This window comes from Cydia pomonella, chromosome 6 (assembly GCF_033807575.1).
Source record: "Cydia pomonella isolate Wapato2018A chromosome 6, ilCydPomo1, whole genome shotgun sequence".
NCBI classification, from domain to species: Eukaryota; Metazoa; Arthropoda; class Insecta; order Lepidoptera; family Tortricidae; genus Cydia; species Cydia pomonella.
In genome coordinates this window covers 10,777,329-10,800,092 of record NC_084708.1, presented here as the reverse complement: position 1 = coordinate 10,800,092, position 22,764 = coordinate 10,777,329, and positions in this window count along the sequence as shown.

Genomic DNA, 22,764 nt, shown 5'->3' with positions numbered 1-22,764 from the left:
TAAAAAAATAAAGTAAACCAAATTTACAACATGCGATCAATACGGGAATATATTTAAATTTATTATATTAACCATTACTCGAATCCCACATACAACAACAAACAAACAAACAGAAACAGTTACATCGGTATACAGGGTGGGGCCTGTAACTAAAGCAAAAAATTAAAACGTAGATTCTAGTCCTCAAACTAGACAAGTTTTGTGTAGCAACTTTTTAAAATCATAAAGTTTTTAGATTGTTATTTTTTCCAACAAAGTAAATAGTATTTTCAATGTACTTAAAACTCCGTCTAATTGACATCGCCTGTCAGTCTAGTCACTCTACAGACATAATCAATTTCATAGTACATTGCGTGTTCGAATTAACTTTAAAATGTAACAAATTTCAAACCGCAAGTTTTTTTTCAAAGTCGTCAAACAGACGTTGCGTAGTTTGAGGAGAAGAATGTACATTTTAATTTTTTGCTTTAGTTACAGGCCCCACCGTGTATACCGCCCCAAGCTTTCTCAGTCACGACATATGAGAGAAGAAAATCGTAGAACTTTATGGTTATGGTTAATCTTAACGAAACGAAGATTAAACTGTAATTAATAATTAAGTAAATGTCGTATTTAAAATACAGATTACAAACTAGTAGTTTAATTAAAAGATTTGAGCATATCGTGTAACTTTTATAGTATCTACCTACCTAGTATAGGTAAGTACTATTTTTTCTTAATTTTAAGGGAAATGTAACGAGTATTAGAGAGGTAACCTTTCACACGCATTAATCTGCACCAAGGGTTTAACATGACGTATTTACGCATTAACACCTTCACCTATTACTAATGATTATTAGCGGTGAGTAAGTAAACAGTTAACTGCTCTCCTATACCTACCTAATGACACTCTAGTTCCTTATCGGGTATAATCGACTCTGTAGGAGCGAGATGCAAGTTACTAATTGCCATTGGATATCACATTACACAATTCTATAGCCGTGTGTATAGTTCATATTCTGGGAATTTTGTATAAGGGTTTCCTTATACAGAACTCTCAAACAGGGATCGGAAACCGGTATTTTTTGTATGGGAACGAAAACGGTATTTTTTCGTTCTATGTTAATTACTTCATTTCTAATTAGGCAATCTAATAATACGAAGTCGTTATCTGAAAACACAACTCAGTCCTACATTTAGAGTATAAAATAAACCGAAATATATGGTTATTTCGATGTTTTTGCAAAAAACCGGTTCCGATCCCTGCTCTCAAAATACCTTCTATCAGTGTGAACATAGATACTTAAGTATAAAAGTAATGGTTCATTCTGATAAAAGGTATTTAAGATATATCACGTGATCGTCCATACAAACAGAGGAAACGTTTTTCCACTTCTAAACCTCGGCCTCCTTTCACCCGAGGCCTCTATTAGGCGCGCCGACAAATATTTATAAAGCACTTGGCCCCCATGGCCCCAAGGTTTCAACGCCAAACGCCGTAAACATGTAGCTGCTTCCTAGTGCTGCAAATTTGCGGCGCTTGAGGCTTTCGGCCGAGGATGCCGCAGCACCAGCGGTAACTTTGGTGCTCGGGACATGGGACGGTGCCAGGGTATCAACGCATGTAGCGTCCCAAACTAGCGGCCGACCCATGCTCCAAGGCCTGGTGCCTTGTTATTCCGTCGGGTCGCTTGCCATCGTCCCTGGCTAGACCGCTGGGTAGTAAAGTAAAGTACTGCCGGCACTCTGGCACTAACAAGGGCCCGACGGATGACATCATTGATACTGGCGTGGCGGGGAATTTTAACTAAGATAATTAAATCCAACTGAAATTAAATAAAAATGATTATTGGAAAACGATATTGATTGGTAGTTTTAGTATGACCTATGAATGATTCACTCTAGTTAGTACATAAATATGATAATAATACAAACAGGTCAATTCCAGTTTCCGTTATTCGATCTGTTTCTGACCTGATCACTATCAGTGTCAAATGTGATATTTCTCCAACCAAAAACGTGATTTTGACACTGACAGATCAGTACCATATTGGAAACTGATCGAATAACTAAAACTCGAATTGGCCAGAAAATTGAAATCTCTGTTCAAAGATCTTGAAGACAATTGTAGGTAATTGACATTGACACTACAAGACAAACGTTAACTTCATAAAACTAGTGCTGTATTCACGACGTCGATTAATATTATTATTATTTGTATGTCTCTTACAAATTCTCGGGACCATGGGGTCCCGGGCATTTTGAAGGCGTGCGTGGGGCCGAAGCCAACACGTAGAGGTCCCTTGTAATAAGACAATTTATTCTAAAAGTAATGTGACACCAACCGACGATTATCCCTGTTCACACTATAGCAGTGCACCCAAGGACAAGCCCCGGTTAGTGTAGGACTATTGTAAGAAAAAGGTACAAAAAGAAACCGGGCTATTGGGTTGAGTTGCTAGTGGACTGGTAACCGAGACTATGGAGGTGACTATGGCACCTGCCCTGATCATATGTTATAAAAAAAACGAAAAAATGGATAGGTGGTGACTCGCCAACTCATAATATGGGTCCCCGAAAACGGCCGCTCGCACAGAGCGACAAGGGGTCTCAGGGTGTGGAGAGGTGTGCGCCGCTTTCTACCCAGTGGCTGTCAGCAGCCACTGTGCCAACTCGCGTCTTATGCATATTTCACTTCCACCCTGCGAGCCAATAGCTCTGACACCCCACTCTGGACGGCCGGTAAAGGCAAGCCAGAGGTGAGAGTCCTGCGGGCCCTGCTCAGTGTTCACTCCAGCCGGCCAATCAAGGCAAGCCGGAGAGAGGGGCCTGTCCGACTCTCGGGGGCATGGGACCCAAGGGACGTCACTTCCCATTCAGCTCGCCACAAGCTGCCCTGGGGGCTTATTATTATTATTATTAACGTCGATATACTTATCGAACTAAGGAAACTTTCCATACCGTAAAATTAGTAAGTAAAAATAAAGTCTGTTTTACATAGATCGTGTCATTCACGAAGACGCATGCCTTGCTTGACTCGTATTGTCATTTTATTAAAGGTTCGATTTGACAAACTTGCGCGTCATCATGGATGACATGAACCATACACCGTTCTTAACCCGTAAATGTGTCACAAGCTACTCCAAGAAAATATAAAGTACGGTAGTATAAATACTATTACGGTAAGTAATAGTTTTTGTAGGCTACACAAATTCGCTTCGACAAACTCACATTACTATTAGGGTTCCGTAGCCAAATGATAAAAAACGGAACCCTTATGGATTCGTCATGTCTGTCTGTCTGTCCGTCCGTATGTCACAGCCACTTTTTTCCGAAACTATAAGAACTATACTGTTGAAACTTGGTAAGTAGATGTATTCTGTGAACCGTATTAAGATTTTTTACACAAAAATAGAAAAAAAAAAACTAAAAAAATGATAAAACTAAAAAAATTATATGATATACATTACCATGCAAACTTCCACCGAAAATTGGTTTGAACGAGATCTAATAAGTTGTTTTTTATTTAATACATCATAAATGGTACCTACGGAACCCTTCATGGGCGAGTCCGACTCGCACTTGATCGCTTTTTTTTTAATATGGCGGGTTTTGGTTTTTTGTGTTGTGTTTTGGACGTCGATATTCTTACAATACGAAGTTACTTACAATCGTTTACTTCAGGGATCCCAAAGTTTACTGGACTGAGCCCCACCTGAACGATTATTCCATTTCGCATATATGCATATGCATAATATACGTATATCTTCGCTTGTGACCCACCACTGGGTCACGACCCATAGTTTGGGAAATGCTAGTTTACTGTATTTATTGTCAACAATGACATTTTTAGACTGAAATTAATATCAGAACGGAAGCCTAGGCCCGTTGAGGCGCCGAAATAATTAATTAATAAAGTGCACGTAGGAAAACAGTGCAGACTAAAATAAGAGCTAGTTTAGGTACCAAATATTTTATGCATTTCACTCATTAATTCGAATAAAAAAGAAAAATAAACATGGGTAAATATTGTTTCAGATGAAAGTGGAGGACTTGTGCGATATCACCTTTTCATACAAAATTACAAATGTCGTATTCCTCATTTTCCGCTCTGGATATTAATATTATTAAAAATATTTTGACAAAATTTAATGTAAATATTCAGCCACAGCTATGCCCTGCGTTTGATTATGTTCGGTTTTTAGTTATTATAATTGTTAGGAGAAATTAAAAATATATATGAAATCTGTTTTTCGCCCCTAATATTAACAATAATCAATAAATCGAAAAAAGTCAAACGTAGGGGCATAGCCATTGGTTAATGAACATCAAATTTTATAAAAATATTTTTCATAATGGCAATATCCAGAGAGGAAAATGGGGACTAATTTTGTATGGAGAAGCGGCCCTCCATTTTCCTCTTAATGTCTTTACTTTAAAAAGTAAACTTTGAACTCGGGAATTGAGCGATAAAACTGTAAATTTCCTCGATTTATTGACTGAGTGATTGATTTTTCTAACTCCAAAAGAAATGTAAGTACCACAGCCTGACTCGAATTTTAAGATACGTCAAATATTAGGTCTAGATACAATATCGACCGGATATATCAGTTTTAAAAGTGACGTTTCTTAAGACAAAAACGCCACTTTTAACACAAACATAATATCCGATCACTATCATATCTAGACCTAATGTTCGACCTATCATAAAGTTCGCATCGCGCCGCCATTTACAGTAACAATTTATAAAGAAAATTAACAATCACTGTGATCCAATCTCGCTGCAGCTGTAGAAATAATGCGGCTGCAGTCGCCATCCGAATGCCACCTTTAAAGACCGGTAATATTATGTTCCGCAGCAATTTTCTTGAGTACAAAATATGTATTTTTATATGGGTATTAAAGCTGCTAGCAAAAATATTTTTTCGCAAATTCCAGGAAATCACGGCTCTCGGGGACGTGTAAGATTAAGACAGACATGTGACTCACATCATGACACTCGCGGCTTCCTGCTACGCGACGGTCCTCTGGCTTATGTCGTCTTCAAAAGCGAGGAGAATCTGGATTGTACGGTTTAGCTATTAGTGAATTATCACCCACTTATAAGTTATTAAGGATTAGTTTTATGCGTTGGGTTTATGCGTCGTTTTTTTAATTATTTTTAATATTAATATTTCTTTTAAACATCCCTGTGGTCTATCCCTGTGTGGGCATACCCACTGCCCGTTGCCAGCAGTTTTATGTGGTGCGTATGTGGCCACTACCCTGCTTCATACATAAAAGTTTTAAGGGAAGGGAAGGGAATCGTTAAAGATATAAGATTTTAGAAGCCCCATTTATTAGTTTTTATATTAGAAAATAGTAAAATGTGGTCCGAAAACAATAACAAAATTACGTATTGTGCTAGTTTTGCATATGAAAATGAATTCATAGTAATAGTCTAACCTTTAAATGTCATATCCAGCAGAGTAGTGGCCATATCCTGACCACTTGTCTTGATCCCAACCGGGCAGATGTCATATATGAACGACAAATTTTTAGAGTAAATAATCTACTAAAAAATCACAACTGTGATAAATAAAATTGTGACATGCTACACATTACACTCTCTCCCTGTTGAGTTCTTAATGTATTATTACCTCCTTCAAATCAAACCTTAAGGAATATTATCTTTCTCTTCTCACTTTGTTATGTATGTATGTTTATGGTTAGACGTGTTTAAGTATGTTTATTCATATTAATGTTTCGTGTTGTTTGGTTATATTCGACTTCGCATATTTTTCTGTTTGATCCATGGACCTACCGTAAATTCTAATTTTATTGTCGCTGATACCCAAAGGTTGTCTCAAAGAGATCGCTCTTAAGCGATAAGAACGCCTGTTGTTACCCCTATCCAGTTGTTTTTGTTTATGTTTCTGTAGATTTATTGTAAACTACGTGAGGTGTGCAATAAAAAGTATGGTATTGTATTATCTTGTTTAAATACTAAAAAAATACAAGGGCGACGCACATTTTTTATTTTTTTGTATGTGTAATACATATTTTATATGCACGCTATTTTCACGCTTCACACTCGAGTGACATCATTGAAATAAAAATATGTGAAATATTAAAGGATTTAACACCACGTACTAAGTGATAAATTTATATTTAATCTGGGTTCCTTCGCTTACTCGCCGCAGACTAGCGCGAGGCGTGCTTCAGCAAAAACAATTTAAGTCTGACCTCATGATGCGTTACAACAGTACGTAATCAGGGTTAACAATAAACTGGTTATCTTGCGAGAAATAAATTTAAAATAGCTTTCCACGGTAGCTTTTCTAACATTCTTTGTTCATTTATCAGGTGTTTGTACAGATAAGATTGAGGATAAGCGTTAAGGAATGAAGTTCATGCACTTGTATCGTGTATTTATACGTCATTTCAATGTCATTTATTGGATAGCAATAGGTAAGAATATTTTTAAATTATGACGCAAAATCTTTACAACTTTACATTTACAGCACCAATATGATATAATCTTGATAAGACGAATTTATCGCCACGGGTTGCGAATTTCGTATTTTTCGGTCTTGTATCGTAATGTGCTTATAGTATTATTTATTTAATTTCTTGTAATATTTTTAGCTATCCTGCGCGCGCGCACCGTACTGCAGCGGAAAGCGCCGCTCTTTGTGCTCAACTCCGTACTTAACGCAGACCCGCAGTGTGATCTGTTTCACTCTACGTGGTATTTCTTAATTCAACAATATAAGAAAGTTATCGAAACATCCTAATGTGTTAGTTCTTAAGTTACGAAGTTTTTGTTAGTCTTAAATCATTGTAATGTTAATATGTATTAATTAATATTTGTAACGCTTTGGCTTGCTAGCTGTAAGTTACAGATGTTTACCTGAAATTAGGAAATTAAGAAATTATATAGATAGATACATTTAGATTTTTTGGATACAAACGAGTCGGTTTCAAATTAATCATATTTTCATGGATAATATAAAATACATATCTGAAATTCCCTTAGATCTATACTAGTATTCTATAGTTTAAATATAAACCAGCCAAGAAGCCGTTAGTGGTTGAACGAGGCGCGGGCAAGGCTGCTATTCACAACGGCAATACGGTACATTCGCTGCAAACAATCCGGTATAACTTTGATTTCATGATTAACACAGTTGTAACAAATCTCGGGATCATCTTATAGTAGGGACTAGCTGATCATCTACAAAATATTTTGTGAACAAGGCAAGACTCGCTACTAAGAAAGGGATGTGCCCCGTGACAAGACTCAAATTAACGAGGGCTTGCTCGCCTAGAAATTTACATGGGTATGCATGTTGCGCTCTTAGATACGAGTACTAGAGTACTGGCAACCGGATTTAGTGTCTCGAATAGTTTCGGAACTCCCGGCTCCTGCTCTTCTCTGAATAAGGAATTGTAATTAAAGAAGACTCGAATGAACTGCAACTTTAAGTAAAGGACGTAGTTAAGGCATCTCTCATCTTAAGAAGTGGGGAGGAGTTTATTTTGATTTTTTCAATGTTGTCAACCCTTTCGAATAAACGTTTTCATTATCGTCAATCATATCAAACCTTTTATCGCACGTTTTTGGTAAACTCAGTAACATGTTGATTTTTTTAGTTATCATACAACAATCGTCGTTTCGACGTAAAAGGTATTTAAACAAGTATTTACGAGTAGATAGCTACAATAACTGCATCACATAAAACTCCTAATGTTTTTTTAAGCTTGTTGTTAGTACCGAATGTTGTTGGCTCGTTCGGTGGACGACATTCGTAACATTGCGGGCCCCGGCGGGTTGAGATTGGCCCAGGATCGGGATAAGTCGCGTACCTCCTCGAAGAGAGGCCTATGCTCAGCAGTAGGCGATAAAAGGTTGATATGCTGATAATGAATGTTGTTGTAACAAAAAACACAACCCATCATTGTACGCTTTATAGAAAAACTTATCTAGTTTAGCTATTTAAGATGTGGCATAAGAAGGTGCCTATACCTCAGCGTAATTAGTAAAACGAGAGCTCACGAAAATGTCATTTCCTGTGTACTGTATTCAGGGTTTGTAATTGTAACTTTCCGTGCGGGTTTCAGAAAATTTAATGTTCATCACCGATAGTTTTTACTTTACGAGAGAGTGCTCCTAATGTTTATTTTTATCATTAAAAATGTTAAAGTTTTAGGACTTAATAAACGGCGACGTTTTGTGTGATCAGCGAATGTGTGCGAACCTTTGTACTTATTTAATTTGACTTACGAAAAAACAAGGAATACTGCAAATTATTGGACCACAAAACATTAATTAATTTCTACTAATGAAACAATTGAGACCGTTTTGAAATAACTTTAATTTAACTGTGTCGGGTATCTTTTTACGATTGTTGTTGGTCGAAGTTACCGAACGATGGCAAAGGGCGATACAAGCTGGGCATCGGGTTTCGATGGTGGGGAAGGGGGGCAAGAAAACGATAAAATAAGTTACATTTATATCTTACTAACAAGCTCAGTTGTGGAAGTTCTACCGATTCGGTAGGAAATCATAAACCAAACGAAAATTGGCAAACTTAAAACCAAGTTTATTTGTTAATTTTGGTCATTTCCTTAGTGGATGAAATATGGTTAAATATCGTTGGAACTTTTGCGGCTAAGTCGAATTTATATTGGCTTAATGCACTAAATAATCACGTACATATGTAGCTTAAAGTGTATCTATAGAGTAAATGTAATTGCAATATGTTCTTTGATATAAAGGGAACTAGATTGCTTGACCTAGAGTGAGATAGAAGACTTGAAGTTGATTATTTTTAATAAGAGTTGTTTAGTAGTATTAATAGGTACTAGGTAGGCCGTTGACGAAACGTGTTGTGGATGTTTTTTGCTTGTTTAAGTACGTATATATATTGACGAAGCCTTCGATGTTACATTATGTTTTAATAAGAGTGGTGCTTTTAAGTCTACTAATTATTTACCTTTTTGCCTGATTTAGTTTTTCCCGAACTGAGAGCTCGCAATTCGCCAAAAACGTGCAATTGAAACATTCTTTTGAGGGAATTACTCGTATATAAAATGGATTCAGATATTCACAAAAATGTAGACATTTAAGATGGTTGCCGATTTTTACAATTTAGACTACGGATTAATGTTAAGAGACCTTTCGGATCCTCAGATATAAATTTTCTATACGATTGGGACAAAAATAAAGAAATTCAAGATGGCGGCAATTTATACAATTATTTTTTCAACAAGATTTATTGGAGAGAGAATTTTGAATAAAGATTCATATTAAGTGGCCTCAATTATCACTGTATGTTATGATCAGACCAATGAATTCAAATATGAAGAAATTCAAGTTGGCGAACTTTGTCTATTGTTGAAATTTTTATTAAAAGTTCTTCTGCACACACTCAGGTCTCGATTTCCAACTCAATTAGGCCACTGGTACCTATTAATATTTTATATGCCCCCTAAAACACTCGGTTTTCCGCTTACCCACCACCATTGACCAGACAACGGTCCACCTACCCTACCTACGCCACAATGGTAACGTATACTTTCCTGCTAACGAGTTGACCAGTACTTAATATTATAGCAAGACCCCTCACAAATAGCTTTCAGGCCTCCTAGCTCCATATGTCCTTGATCATGTTAGAACTTAAATAATAAAATGCCCTCAGCTACACTTTTATATCATTTAATTTAAATTAGAACAAAACTAAAGTTATCGCGGAACAAACTATAAAAATCAAAAAAACTTCGAAATACCGGGACGTGCCCCTAGGCTAGCCAAAACTGCAGCTGAATATAAGAACTTCGCTCCGATAAATAAAATATAAAAGATCCTTAAAAAATAATATAGTATTTTTAACTTTATAATTAAATAAATATAAAATAAAATATAGTAACAGGTATTTAAAAACGTCAGTTATGGGAACTGGTGCAGGTTTGGCCTGGAGCACACAGCAGCTGCACCGGCGATTAGAGCGGCACAAGACGCGGTCGTGCGTTTACCGTAACACATAGCCCCGCAGAGCGCTTAGCACGGAATTCGATTCAACTAATGCTATCTAATCCTAACCGGCTAGAGATGTGCTCGATACTGTTAGACTAACAGCCAAATACGAATCAACGTTTCAAAAGCAAGCACCTGGATTTGTATTTATCGTGCGCTAAAATACAGGTACAGTCGCTATCAAATATATCGGAGCGGCCGAGGTGACCAAAAATATCTGAACGCGTACTATAACGCCTTAACAATAGTAACAATAGAGGCGTGTTTAGATATTTTTGAGCATATTAGCCGCTCCGATATATCTGATGGCGACTGTACAGTCAGTATCAAAAGTAGCAAGTCAGACTACGCGTCAAAAGTATTTAACATTCTCTAATAACGTCACAAACGGAGATATGTCTTTATATGTAGAATAACAAGATTGTGGCCAAGAACTTTATAGCAACAATTGTTATCTCATAAGTGATAACCATAAAAAAACTATAACAACTTACCGAATTAAACTAGCGAACTAACCTATGCATTGCATATGTGGCTCAGGATATCTTGTCCATGTTTCTATATGGTCAACAGTGCTAACTCGTCACCATTCGTATCTTCTAGATTAGCGTGCTAAGGAGATATAGGAATAGTGACAAGTTAGCACGGTGGTCGGTGGTCGATATAGGAATGGTGTCAAGTTAGCACCTTGGACTATACAAGAATGTGGATTCTAACATGTTTTATTTATGGTTTTTTACCTATAATTTACATTTATTATTATAATGCCATGAAGACGATATGATAGTGTATAAATAGTTTGTAAAAAAAATCGTATATGCAGTGAACTGTGGGTAAAACAATCATAGCAAAATGGTTAGCGAAGTGTGCTCAGCTTGCGAAGTTCTTGTCCTTATTATTGTTTCTAGCAAACAAAGGAAGTTAGGCTTATTGGTCTATTTGACAAATAAGGGCAAGCGGTATGGCACCGGATTGGTTATTCTAAGTTGTAAAACTTTTACTATGGCAGGTAGTCCCAAATCTTTGTGAGAAAAAAACTATCGCCTCAAAAAGTAGTGTTATTACCTTTGAATTATACAGATATCTCTATTTAGAATAGTGTTCCAGTATGATAGATAGGAGCGTTCGTTCATCCGCTACTTTTGATGCTGACTGTACCTAAGTGAAGATGCAAGATGAGTTACATGGCAATTTGATGTCTTTTCCTACTATTCAATTCTGTCAAAACGATAAACTATATCAGATTTCAATTATTACCTAAATAATGTGAGATTTCTTTATTTCAGTCACATGAATAAACTTACAGCTAAGGATGCCAAAACGCTTATGCGGTAGAGACAATTATATACATTGTGAATCAAACACAGTAAAAAAAAAACAATACATTAAAACAATACAAAATTAATCAAATAGATCAGGTCAAATCAACAAACATCGCACATAATTTATATAAATGAAACAGAGGAGAGGATGTCAATCTTAAACTTAGACACATTATACAAAAATAACATTATTCATCCGCCAGATACATATTAATAAAACTTAAGAATTTTTTTAGGAATGCACCGATACTATCGTAGTATACGTTAGCCTCATGTTTGACGTTAAAAACTCATTAAAAAGTGCCAGAGCTCTAGCAGTGGGAGCGTTCCGGGCCCGACGAGTACGAATCACACCGCGCGCGAACAGAGGCCTTCGTGTACGCAGATGAGAAGATTTTAAGGGTGAAGAACGGTTAACCTAACCTAACATAACCCAAAGGAAATTCTATGTAGATGCATTTTTTTGTGTTACTAAATATTTGTGCGTAAGTGCAAAATATTTTCCTAGTTAAAGAACGATGACATAAAGTGTTATACAAACAACCATGTTGTCTCTTACATGTGTGACATTCCACGTGAAAAGGTACCTTATGGTGGCTCGCGCTTACGCTGTCATTCACGCCGCTCCTATACAAATACGCTGCTACGCGTCGTAAGTGCCAACCACCATAAAGTACCTTTACAAGTGAGTGTCACATACTATTATTATTTATTTTACACTTAAATGCTGAATAATTCACATTGACAATTTGCGTATCAATTAAAAATGAGTAGTGGGGTGACTATATTGTATATAGGTTGCAATCCGCACTTGGAATTTGTATGGAATATCCATTTTTTACCGAAGTAAGAGATACCTATTATTTCGATCCGGATTGAAAACCCCACAAAGAGGATTGAATAAGTGAATCAACAATTATAAGTAAGGAGCGTGCGTGGACTGTAGGGGACTTAATTGAGGATGAGCTTACTAGAGTGGTGTCAATGTAATAAATAATTCTTTAATTGGCATATTCTCACAATTTTAAACTTTCAATGCGTCCGATCCCTATCTAAATAGGTAACCCAACGACATAAAAAGTGTAGAATCTTACTCCAATCACTTAATCCACAACGTTTGGCGAATGGTCAGCCCATCTCTACGGACGGCACACAAATGGCAGTGGGTGCATTCCGAAAGGCCATGTGCAATTTGCAGTTGGTGATTGATGATAATCCCCCAGCATTTGCACTAGGGAAACAATAGTCTGCGACGCCTGTCTCTTGTAAAAATGGAGCTCCCACTGTGTATCAATTTGTATCTTTCACTTAGTTCCCTCGCTGCGTTATTTGTTTAATATTTTGCGCGGCAAGTAGCTGTTATTAAACGGTCATAAATCGTTATAATTTCAAATGTGTTCCATCGCTTGTATTTATAAAAAAACTGTTAGTTTTATTCATTTTTTACATTTGAAGTATCGTTGATGATTTTGTTTGCATTCTTGTTGCCATACGGGGTTTTAATTACCAATTCTACTAGTAAAAGTTCTGTCATTAACATACTTATTATTATTTTTAAATACCTATAGGCTGAAATACAACATAAAATATCATGCCCTCATTAGTAATATTCAGTTTAAAATAAAAGTTATGGTTAAGGTACATTTCTCTAATTTCTAACCATTCGAGTAAACGATTGACGCGATTGGAGCAGCTACCTAGACATTAGAACATTCAAAGCACGATCCAGAATTAGCTAAACATATTTTATTGTAAATAAACCCCTGTCAGTTCCGTTGTGTGGCGCGGCGATGTGGAATGGAGAGCGGAAGGTACGCGGAAGGCGGATGGTGCAAGATAAAGAGAACATTTCCTGCTGCACGTCTTTCGAGATTTAGCAACATTCCAAAATTCCAAGGCCTTTAATGTGCTACAATAAAAAGAGTAGGTACACTTTCTTGGACGTGAGCTGGAGATGGTATTACGTATTACTGAAATATTAAGTGCATAATGCTATGCATGCCAAATGCTGTTTGAAAACTTTAACACACTGAAGAGGCCCATCTTCTATATCTCTTAATTTTCATTAAAAATATTTGCTAATATGTTGTAGGTACTGAAGTTTGATAAACACTTCAGTGCCTAGTTGTCTGGGTATTTTTTCCACGTCGTTAATTTTCTTCCAATTTAAGATAGGTACTTAGTTATGTATTCTCTCGAAGTTATTTAAATATAAGTATCTAATCGATATAGCTTACGTAAGTATTCTGTAATGGACTTATTTAGCACTAATGAACACGCGTGTATCTTCATAAAACAAAATTTTGTTTTCAAAACCACTTCGCAAATTCAATTTAATAGAATGCCACGTAATGCAAAATTAATTGGGAAGCCTCAAACGTGCTCAGAAATACGTGTTTAATAATGGAAATAGATTTCAGCAAATAATAATCTACCTATCATAACTCCTCTCTAATAAATATCATATGTACGACATGTACGTTGATTAAAGCAGATCCTGCCATTGCTGAAGTTAGTATAAATGATTATTGACTAAATATAGAACGTCGTTAAAAAGTATTACATGTCTCGGAATGTTATTTCTTTGTTGTACTTTGTTTCTATTTCTGTACATGTAACTATGTGAGGTGTACATTGATAGTATTTTATACAATCATGATATAAAAGAGAGCTTTTCAGTCGAGTTCTGTGTAAGTGTGTATTGGCAACGAAGCGTGCTGAGTTGCCTAAGTAAGGTACAAGATTGAAAAACTTGATTATACCACTATTGTGTACAATACTTTTCTAGGAGACATCTACAACCCGTTCTCCGCGCCCCGCGCCCGTTTATTATTTTCTATGGGAGCGCGGCGGTACGTGATTGGTAATTTTTTCTATAAATGAATAGAGCGTATCGAAATGAATCTATAAATGAATTGGGAGCCCATAAAAGGTATGCAATTATAGTTTGGTATACGAAATCTTAATTCAACCATTACAGTCGACAAGTAGAAAAAGATTATTGTATTGTTATTTTTAAGTATGGTGTATTCGTGGTGGATGGGAAATGTTCACCTTACTTGGTCACCAAGCAATTTCCCCATATTTTACTAGATAAGTTAGTTAAAAGTTTTGTGTTTGTCGCTACAAATTACCCGTCATTATAAGTCTAGCCCATTATGAAATATTTGCTACGTCCCCACTTACACCCGCTCAGCTAGTGTACTACCACCTATAAGATTAGCTGAGTGTACTGCTCTGCTAATCTTATAGATGTTATACCTATATCATGTATCTATATATGTATGTTAAAATATGGAGTGCTGCAGAGAAGTGCTGCTTAAGGAATTAATTACTTTCAAGTTTCCGGTTTCATCATCTCGTATTCAAAGATAAGTATGCTATGCCTTTGAAGACTGTCTGATTCTGAGAAACTAACTTCAGTTAAAGAACAAAAACGCTACAGTGCCCAATGCACAATGCGAGCTTCCCTCAACTTGAACACAAGTTTCATTCGCGTTGCAGTTGAGTTGCGTCTATAAAGTAGAATTCAACATTCAGGTGTACCGACTTTTTCAAAGGTAAACTTTGCAGACTGAAATATATTGTCTACCCGTTATATACAAATGAGCATTTGTATCAACTTATTTTGAAAACAAAACTCTTAATAAATACACAAAAAATCTCTGCACCGAACTATGTTTGTATATAAATAATGTTCATAGTTTATTTAATTTCAATATTACTGCAGCTCCTTAGCTCCATTTAGTATGGAGGTATGGTCACATCCGGCACGAAACTTGGCATGCATATAGCTGTTACGTATATAAGAGTAAATAAAAGTAGAAACACGCCGGGAAAATAATGTTTTTCCTCTTCCCCCACTGTTCTATCCCCATTTTTTTAGTTTTTATAAATTTTCACTAAAACTGTGAAAGCTACAATAAAAATGTCTAGGAGAAGTATATTTTCCATAAAACTCTCTACAATATTTTTCTTGGAAGTACATACAGTAGAAGCCGCTAATGACATCGAAGGGAAGTGACTAACACGTCATACTAAGCGCATGTCATATAAAGCATAGTTGTACAACTTCCTATTTTTGTAAAGAATTTCAAATTAATCTCAAATTCTCACAATAAATTACATGCCACGAACGCACCAAACGTCCTCGCTGTGATAAATGTGGTGACGGCCACGAAAACCAGCGAATGTCAGTATAACCGGTCAGAATTTCATGAAAATAGGATTTATAGGTCACAGTCAGCGATTTTTCACTATAAGCGAAGTCATCTTATCCGACTTAGTTACACTGAATTTAAGAATAAGGAATAAATGGGCTAAAATGTCTTTTTAGGGTTTCGTACCCAAAGGTAAAACGGGACCCTATTACTAAGACTCCGCTGTTCGTCCGTCCGTCCGTCCGTCTGTCACCAGGCTGTATCTCATGAACCGTGATAGCAGTTGAAATTTTCACAGATGATGAAAGAATTTCAAATTAATCTCAAATTCTCACAATAAATTACATGCCACGAACGCACCAAACGTCCTCGCAGTGATAAACGTGGTGACGGCCACGAAAACCAGCGAATGTCAGTATAACCGGTCAGAATTTCATGAAAATAGGATTTATAGGTCACAGTCAGCGATTTTTCACTATAAGCGAAGTCATCTTATCCGACTTAGCTACACTGAATTTAAGAATAAGGAATAAATGGGCTAAATTGTCTTTTTAGGGTTTCGTACCCAAAGGTAAAACGGGACCCTATTACTAAGACTCCGCTGTTCGTCCGTCCGTCCGTCCGTCTGTCACCAGGCTGTATCTCATGAACCGTGATAGCAGTTGAAATTTTCACAGATGATGTATTTCTGTTGCCACTATAACAACAAATACTAAAAAGTACGGAACCCTCGGTGGGCGAGTCCGACTCGCATTTGTCCGGTTTTTTTTATTATACCACCGATTGACACCGAAAATGCTTTATAAGTTTAATTTTTTGTGCAAGTCAGTTTTTATTTGTACGAAAAGGTATAACGATTAATTCAAAAATGTATTATTCGTCCCTAAATTATGCAAAAATGATGTATAACTTGCCCTAGTTGCTAAGAGCAGGAAGAAATATAGCATAAATTGGACCTGGGGAACCGACCCTTTTCCCCCTCTTTTTGGGGGGTAGTCACGCACGATCTCGTAGATGGGCTGTTGTATTCAAAGTTGTACACCCCGAAAAAAGATGGGTTGAAAATAAATCACAGAGGAATTGAATGAAAGTTATTTTTATCGACACTTTTAGGAGTAAATTCAAATAAAATGTAAGTGCATACCTTGATTATTAAGTTAATAAAGAAAATAGATTTTTCTAGTAAGGCGCGAAGCGAACATTCCATTCCGAAACCAACTTGTATGAACGTTTATAATAAAAGCAAAACTGACTCTGTGACTCTGAGGATAAAATGAATCAAACTTTTTCCCATCACTATATTGTTTTACGGGTTTATTCGATGGAGTCACATGTAATCAAAATGATAAAGTAATGAACACGTAATTTTGTAAATAAATTATATACAGTCACTGAACGGAATATAATGGTTTTGGAATAATATCGAAAGTCGCGTCCACAAGTAATAGCACAAGTCTAATTTTGAATAAATGGTGACACCTCTGGAGTTGCAGGCGTCGATAGGTTACGGTGACTGCTTACCATCAGGCGGGTAGGATGCTTATTTTCCACGTATATAAAAACAAAATCTACAGCCCTTATTAAAATAATCGCAAATTATTAGATATTTATCTAAATAAGAGTAAAGAAAAAATTTAAAAAATAACATTAATATTATAATAAGAATCAAACTGTTTTGCTTTTATTTATTTTTTATTTTATTTGTAAAATATTAAACTAGTAGAGTCAGGTGCGGCAAGAGAATAGTCGGGGAATGTATGGGGCCTCTTCTCTTTCCGAACAAACTCTATCACTAAGTATCACAATTGTACACCTCTCTAAAATGGTACATTCTTAATAACATCTTCTTATTTCGGTGTGTAATACAATTCGGTGTGTAATCTTCACATGTACTTCTACACCTTATATCCATTTAATATGATTTGTACGACGCAGTAAAGATTTGTCTTTGACTTTGAAAAAAGTAAATTTAATTACTTTAAAAATATTTTCATTATTGAATAAATTATTATAAACAATGTATTAGATTTATAATACATGTTACAAAAATATAATATTTTTCATTAGTGCTCAATAATTAAAAACCAGTTCCAATGTTAATATTTGTTATTTCAAAAAGGTACACCGTGTATTTATTTATATTGCAGTTTCCAAAAAATATGTCTAAGTATTTATTTTTAGTTTTTTTTTATTAGACTAAAAGTATTTTATTTTTAGCAACGCAAAGGAGTTATTTTTGACTTATTTTATTTTAGTGATTTTAGCATATAAGGAAAATAAAAGACGAATAAACGTGAATAGTAATATCCGATCGAAGTTTTAGGAAAAACTATCATCATTTTCCTATCATATTGGTAAACACTAGCGTATTGCATCGGGGCTCAACCGCAAACATCATATTGGTATTGTACGCTTCAATATTGACAAACAAAATGATTTGACCGCAGCGCGGAAACATTTCGTTTATTTTTCAATAGGTACATGGTGTAAATGACTGAATATCTCGTGTTCAAAACAATTTTTATTTATTTTCTTGCCAAAATAGATTTAAAGCTACATGAAATTACAATTTCAGCATTGCTACAATTAAGTTCATTGGTTAATCCGGTTAATCACTGCCATGACTGACACTCACTGTCTATACTTCATGTACTGACTGAACACGATATGGACGATTTTATAATAAATATTGTGGCTCTGTCTACTAATAATATCTCCATTGTCATCTAATGATGGTGGATGGTGGTAATCCACCATTATCATAATATTTTAAGAGCGTTTTCTCTCTAAAAACTAACTCTTAACTGCGTTGAAACTCTTGGTCTATGGAGTCCCAGCGCGCACAAGTTTTTTGCAGAAATCGTGAAGCGTCTCGTTGACGTAACTGGTGACCAAAGAGCTGTCGGCTTCCTCGCACAACGAGAAAATTCCCCCAGCATCCTTTTTTATTCAGCCTATTTTAGATGTAAGCTAGTTAAAGTAATCCTCTGTATATATCCATCATGAATATTGTTATTGTTCATCATGTATATTGTTATCTCTTAAACAAACGCTGAACATGCGATCAGAGTGAAAATAGGCAATTACTGAACCATTGAGCAATATCGTCTCCGTCTATGTCATCATTTGATCTGATTAGGTCCTTTGCTGAAACAAAACAATAACTCTAACTTATATTGATGGCAAAATACAAGGTCTAACAAAAATAGTGGGGATCCGTTTAAGGTGCTCCCCGCGGTTTTCATCGATTTTTGACTACTTTTGAGTCGTTACTCCTTCATTTGCACTTATAGAATTATAAGACAAACAGCTATCGGTTCTTCAATCTTTTATCTCCATTCTGGAATGCCGGATTTTGAAAGAAATAAACCAGGCTTTCCTCATGGACCAACTACGTATGCACAACTGGTTGTGCCATTAAAAATATGTATTCCTAATGGCACAACTACGCACAACTGGCACAACTAAGCACAACTAATGTGCTCTCGAACCATTTCTTATAACACAACTACAATCAAAAGAGGAAATAGATAGCTTTCACATTAATATCCTCTTTAGATATTGACAGTGATAATGGCCACTTTTCCCACTTATCTTTGCATTATAATATTATTAATAATTGAGCGAAATTGAAACAATTTGGTCGAGGCTCCTAATAATTCTCTCAGTTTTAACGAGGAGTACACAAATGATATTGTTAGCTTTTATAAAGCAGTTTTGCACTCCATTAATTGTGACCTACAGTCACTTATAAATCACTTTAACAAGTTGTAATAAAATAAAATAATAAAATAATGGACTTCTGAAAATTTATTATCATTCTTTGTATGTCTTTCCCATCACGGAACAATGGTGTTCCGGACCTTTGGGAGGCGTGCGCGGAGCCGAAGCCAACAAGTAGAGGCCCTTTTAACACTTTAATGAAAGGTAAGGTGGGGTACACCTAGCGGATGTTGCCCTTGCCCGCGTCATGGGACGCACGCAGAGGCAGCACCCGCCAGGGTGTAAGGACTATTTGAGGGTTGATGGAATCTAAAATGAACTGGGCTATTGAGTGAAAGAGATAGAGTAAATACTGGGCTATGGGATAAACCGGACGCCTGCCTAATAAAACGGTATTCAATTTTATTTCCGGCAGACGGTGACTCGCCCCCACAAGATGGGCCCCCACAAAAAGCGACATCTAGGATGGCTCAAGGGCAACACCGGTGTGAGCGGCTCAGGGGTGTCGAGAGGTGTACGCCGCTTTCTACCCAGTGGCTGCGAGCAGCCACTGTGCCAACTCGCGTCTTATGCAATTTTTCACTTCCACCCCTGGAGCTTATAGCTCTAACGACTCCACTCTGGGCAGCCGGCTAAGGCAAGCCAGAGGCAGAGAATCCTGTCCCACCCACCCTCCTTGCGGCTAACAGAACTCCCCAGGACCACTCGGGTACGTGAGGTCGCTACTCCCCAACAGCTCGCCACAAGCTGCCCTGCGTTGACTGATTGCACTGGTAAAACCAGCGGGCGATGGGGTCATCACATCCCTACGCCTATCATTATATTATTTATCATTCTTTATTATTACAGTGTTTATTTTTTTTGCTTGTAAGATAAAGAAAGCGGGAGCTACAATTTGTTGAAGAAGAGTGAGATATGAGTTCTCTCTACTACTGCTGGGAATATTTATGGAAGTTATATGCGTGATACTACACGGCACGACCACAGAGGATCCTGATATTTCCATTGCGGTACATATTCACGAAAAAAAATGTCTCCGTATGGTTTCAACTTTGCGACGAGAATCCGCGTGGTTATGCCAGGTAGTTGTGTAATTGGGAACTAAAATTAAATCCTTGATAAACCAGTTGTGTCTATGGAAAATATTTCGAAAAAATATTCCTTATGGCACAACCAGTTGTGCATACGAAGTTGGTCCATGAGGGAAGCTTGACACTTTTTTTTTAAAACATTGTCTAAAAAAACAGTTTTTCGTTACTACATTGCTGTGAAGGATTTTATTTGTACGAAATCTACACATCTGGGTTCGTCTTTGACGTCTCTAAAAACTAAAACTGGTTAGAGATTTTAATTTTAAACTAATTATCACAAAAGTTATGGCCAGTTAACTAGTTTTTTGGTCTGAAATTGTTCAACTTTGATGCCGAATATCTCGAAGACAGTGAACTTTGAAGTAAATATGGTATACTATATTGCTTACAACCGTTGCTGTTAATATGATAAGCTACAAAAAATATTAGAAATCTAAAGGATTCAGATCGAAGGCTATTGGCGTTTGGGACCCCCTTAAGGGCATAATAGGTATATGGTATCGTGTACTGATTAAAAAAAAAAATTGTCAAGATTTTTTTTTTGCCTTTATAAGATGATATGATGTCATTTTTTTATCGTTTGCGCGTGAATTTAGATATAATTTTGATGTCAAAATGTTGTATACAAGCTCCATAGTAAGTAAGTAAGTAAATATTCTTTATTGCACCAACAATTATACATTTTACATACATGTAAAACTACAAATGAATTTTAAAGGAAAATAGAACCAGGTAACAACAGGCGGTCTTATCGCTAAAAAGCGATCTCTTCCAGACAACCTTTACAGTTTTTGTTTTTTATAGTTTGGTTATTGTAAAGCTAAATCCCGAAACCAAGTTGGATCTTTACATGTAATGCCTACAGAACTTGTTGGTAATACACTAGATTCAGTATAATATTGTAACGGTGTAAGTCAGCTGAGTTTGCTGGAACGTCCGGTCCTGGAGATGTGCTGTCGGCGGCAGCCCCTCTCAAGTGATTTGAGAGTGTACAGTGCAGTTAACTGCCGGCATAGTCTTAGGAAACTTATTCACAGACCGTAACTAATAATAGCTCTGACTTATTGGTTATATTTTTTGTATTGTCATAATATGCAGTAAGCAGAAAAACGAGAACTTAATTAAGGTATATTTTGAGTTTTACAAAAATGTCAACTTTTAGGAGTCTATGTCAACTAATAATCAACATTATATATGTAAATATCTTATGCGCAATGTCAGCTACAGGCTTCGTCATATGCCATTCAATCAAGATCTCTGTAACATATAGATCGTGTCATTCACGAAGACGCGTGCCTTGGCTCGTATTGTCGTGTTATTAAAGTTTACATTTGACAAATCTGCGCGTCATCGTGGATGACACGAACTATACATTTAATCCTCATTTATTAAAAATAATTTTGTTAGTAGAACTATGTGAAAACTTATACCTATAAACTAAAACCGGCTCAAACGTATTCAGTAAATTTTAATGAACCTAGCAAACGTAAAAAACATGAAAGACTCGCATCAAATAAAATACCAGCTTGAAACTATGAAAATTATCTTTGTAAATATATGTACGCATGCTAATAATGCACTTATCAAGTTATCACAACTCATCTAAATATCAGTCTGTTTTTAACTACCAAAAATACAATTTAGTGGTCGTTTTCGAGCACCAAAAAAACGAGTGGTCGATCATAAAATGATTTACTGTGATTCGCCGAAGCGTCGACACTTGAAATTGATGAGGCAAATAGTGATAAAGGAAATATTTTCTAGTAGACGATTTAATGCACAAAATAGCAACCTTTATTTATATGCATATCTTGGATTTGATGATAAATTTTAATTTTATTTTTTAGTAAATAATGTGATAGAACCTTCATTGCTGATCAAGTCCAGTTTCCGCAAAATATTTAATGTAATTGATCTGTAAGTTAAAATTTCATATAACAAATAAAAAACTACAGTTCATCTGTCTATTGCATTACCCAAGAATGGTCATGATTAATTGTGCACATTGCATATTCATCGGTTATCGCGATAGTTACTAATGAAATAAAACTTTTTAAACGGATTTCATCTCTTATAATGAACGCTAAACCATTGACTACTAGCGATGTAAAAATTACTAAACGTTATTAAATTCATTATGCGTAATATAATCCGTTTATATTGTTTTATTATATCAAATTGTTTACCTGACGCGGGCATCATGTTACTGACCGATCATTATGAATAATGACTGGAATGATCAAGTTGCCGGTAACCTATTTACCTACTGTAATTAAGTTTTGTTTTTAATTATCTACTATTAATATTTTCCCTTAGACTCAAGTTAATTAGTGATCCGTTACGACATAATAACTTAATTTCCAAACAAGAGGCTATGGGAATGAAAAATAAATAAAATTGTCTCCAATTAGACAATAAAATAGTTACCTATTCCATCTCAATGTCCAAAGATTATATTGTTTGAATATAGA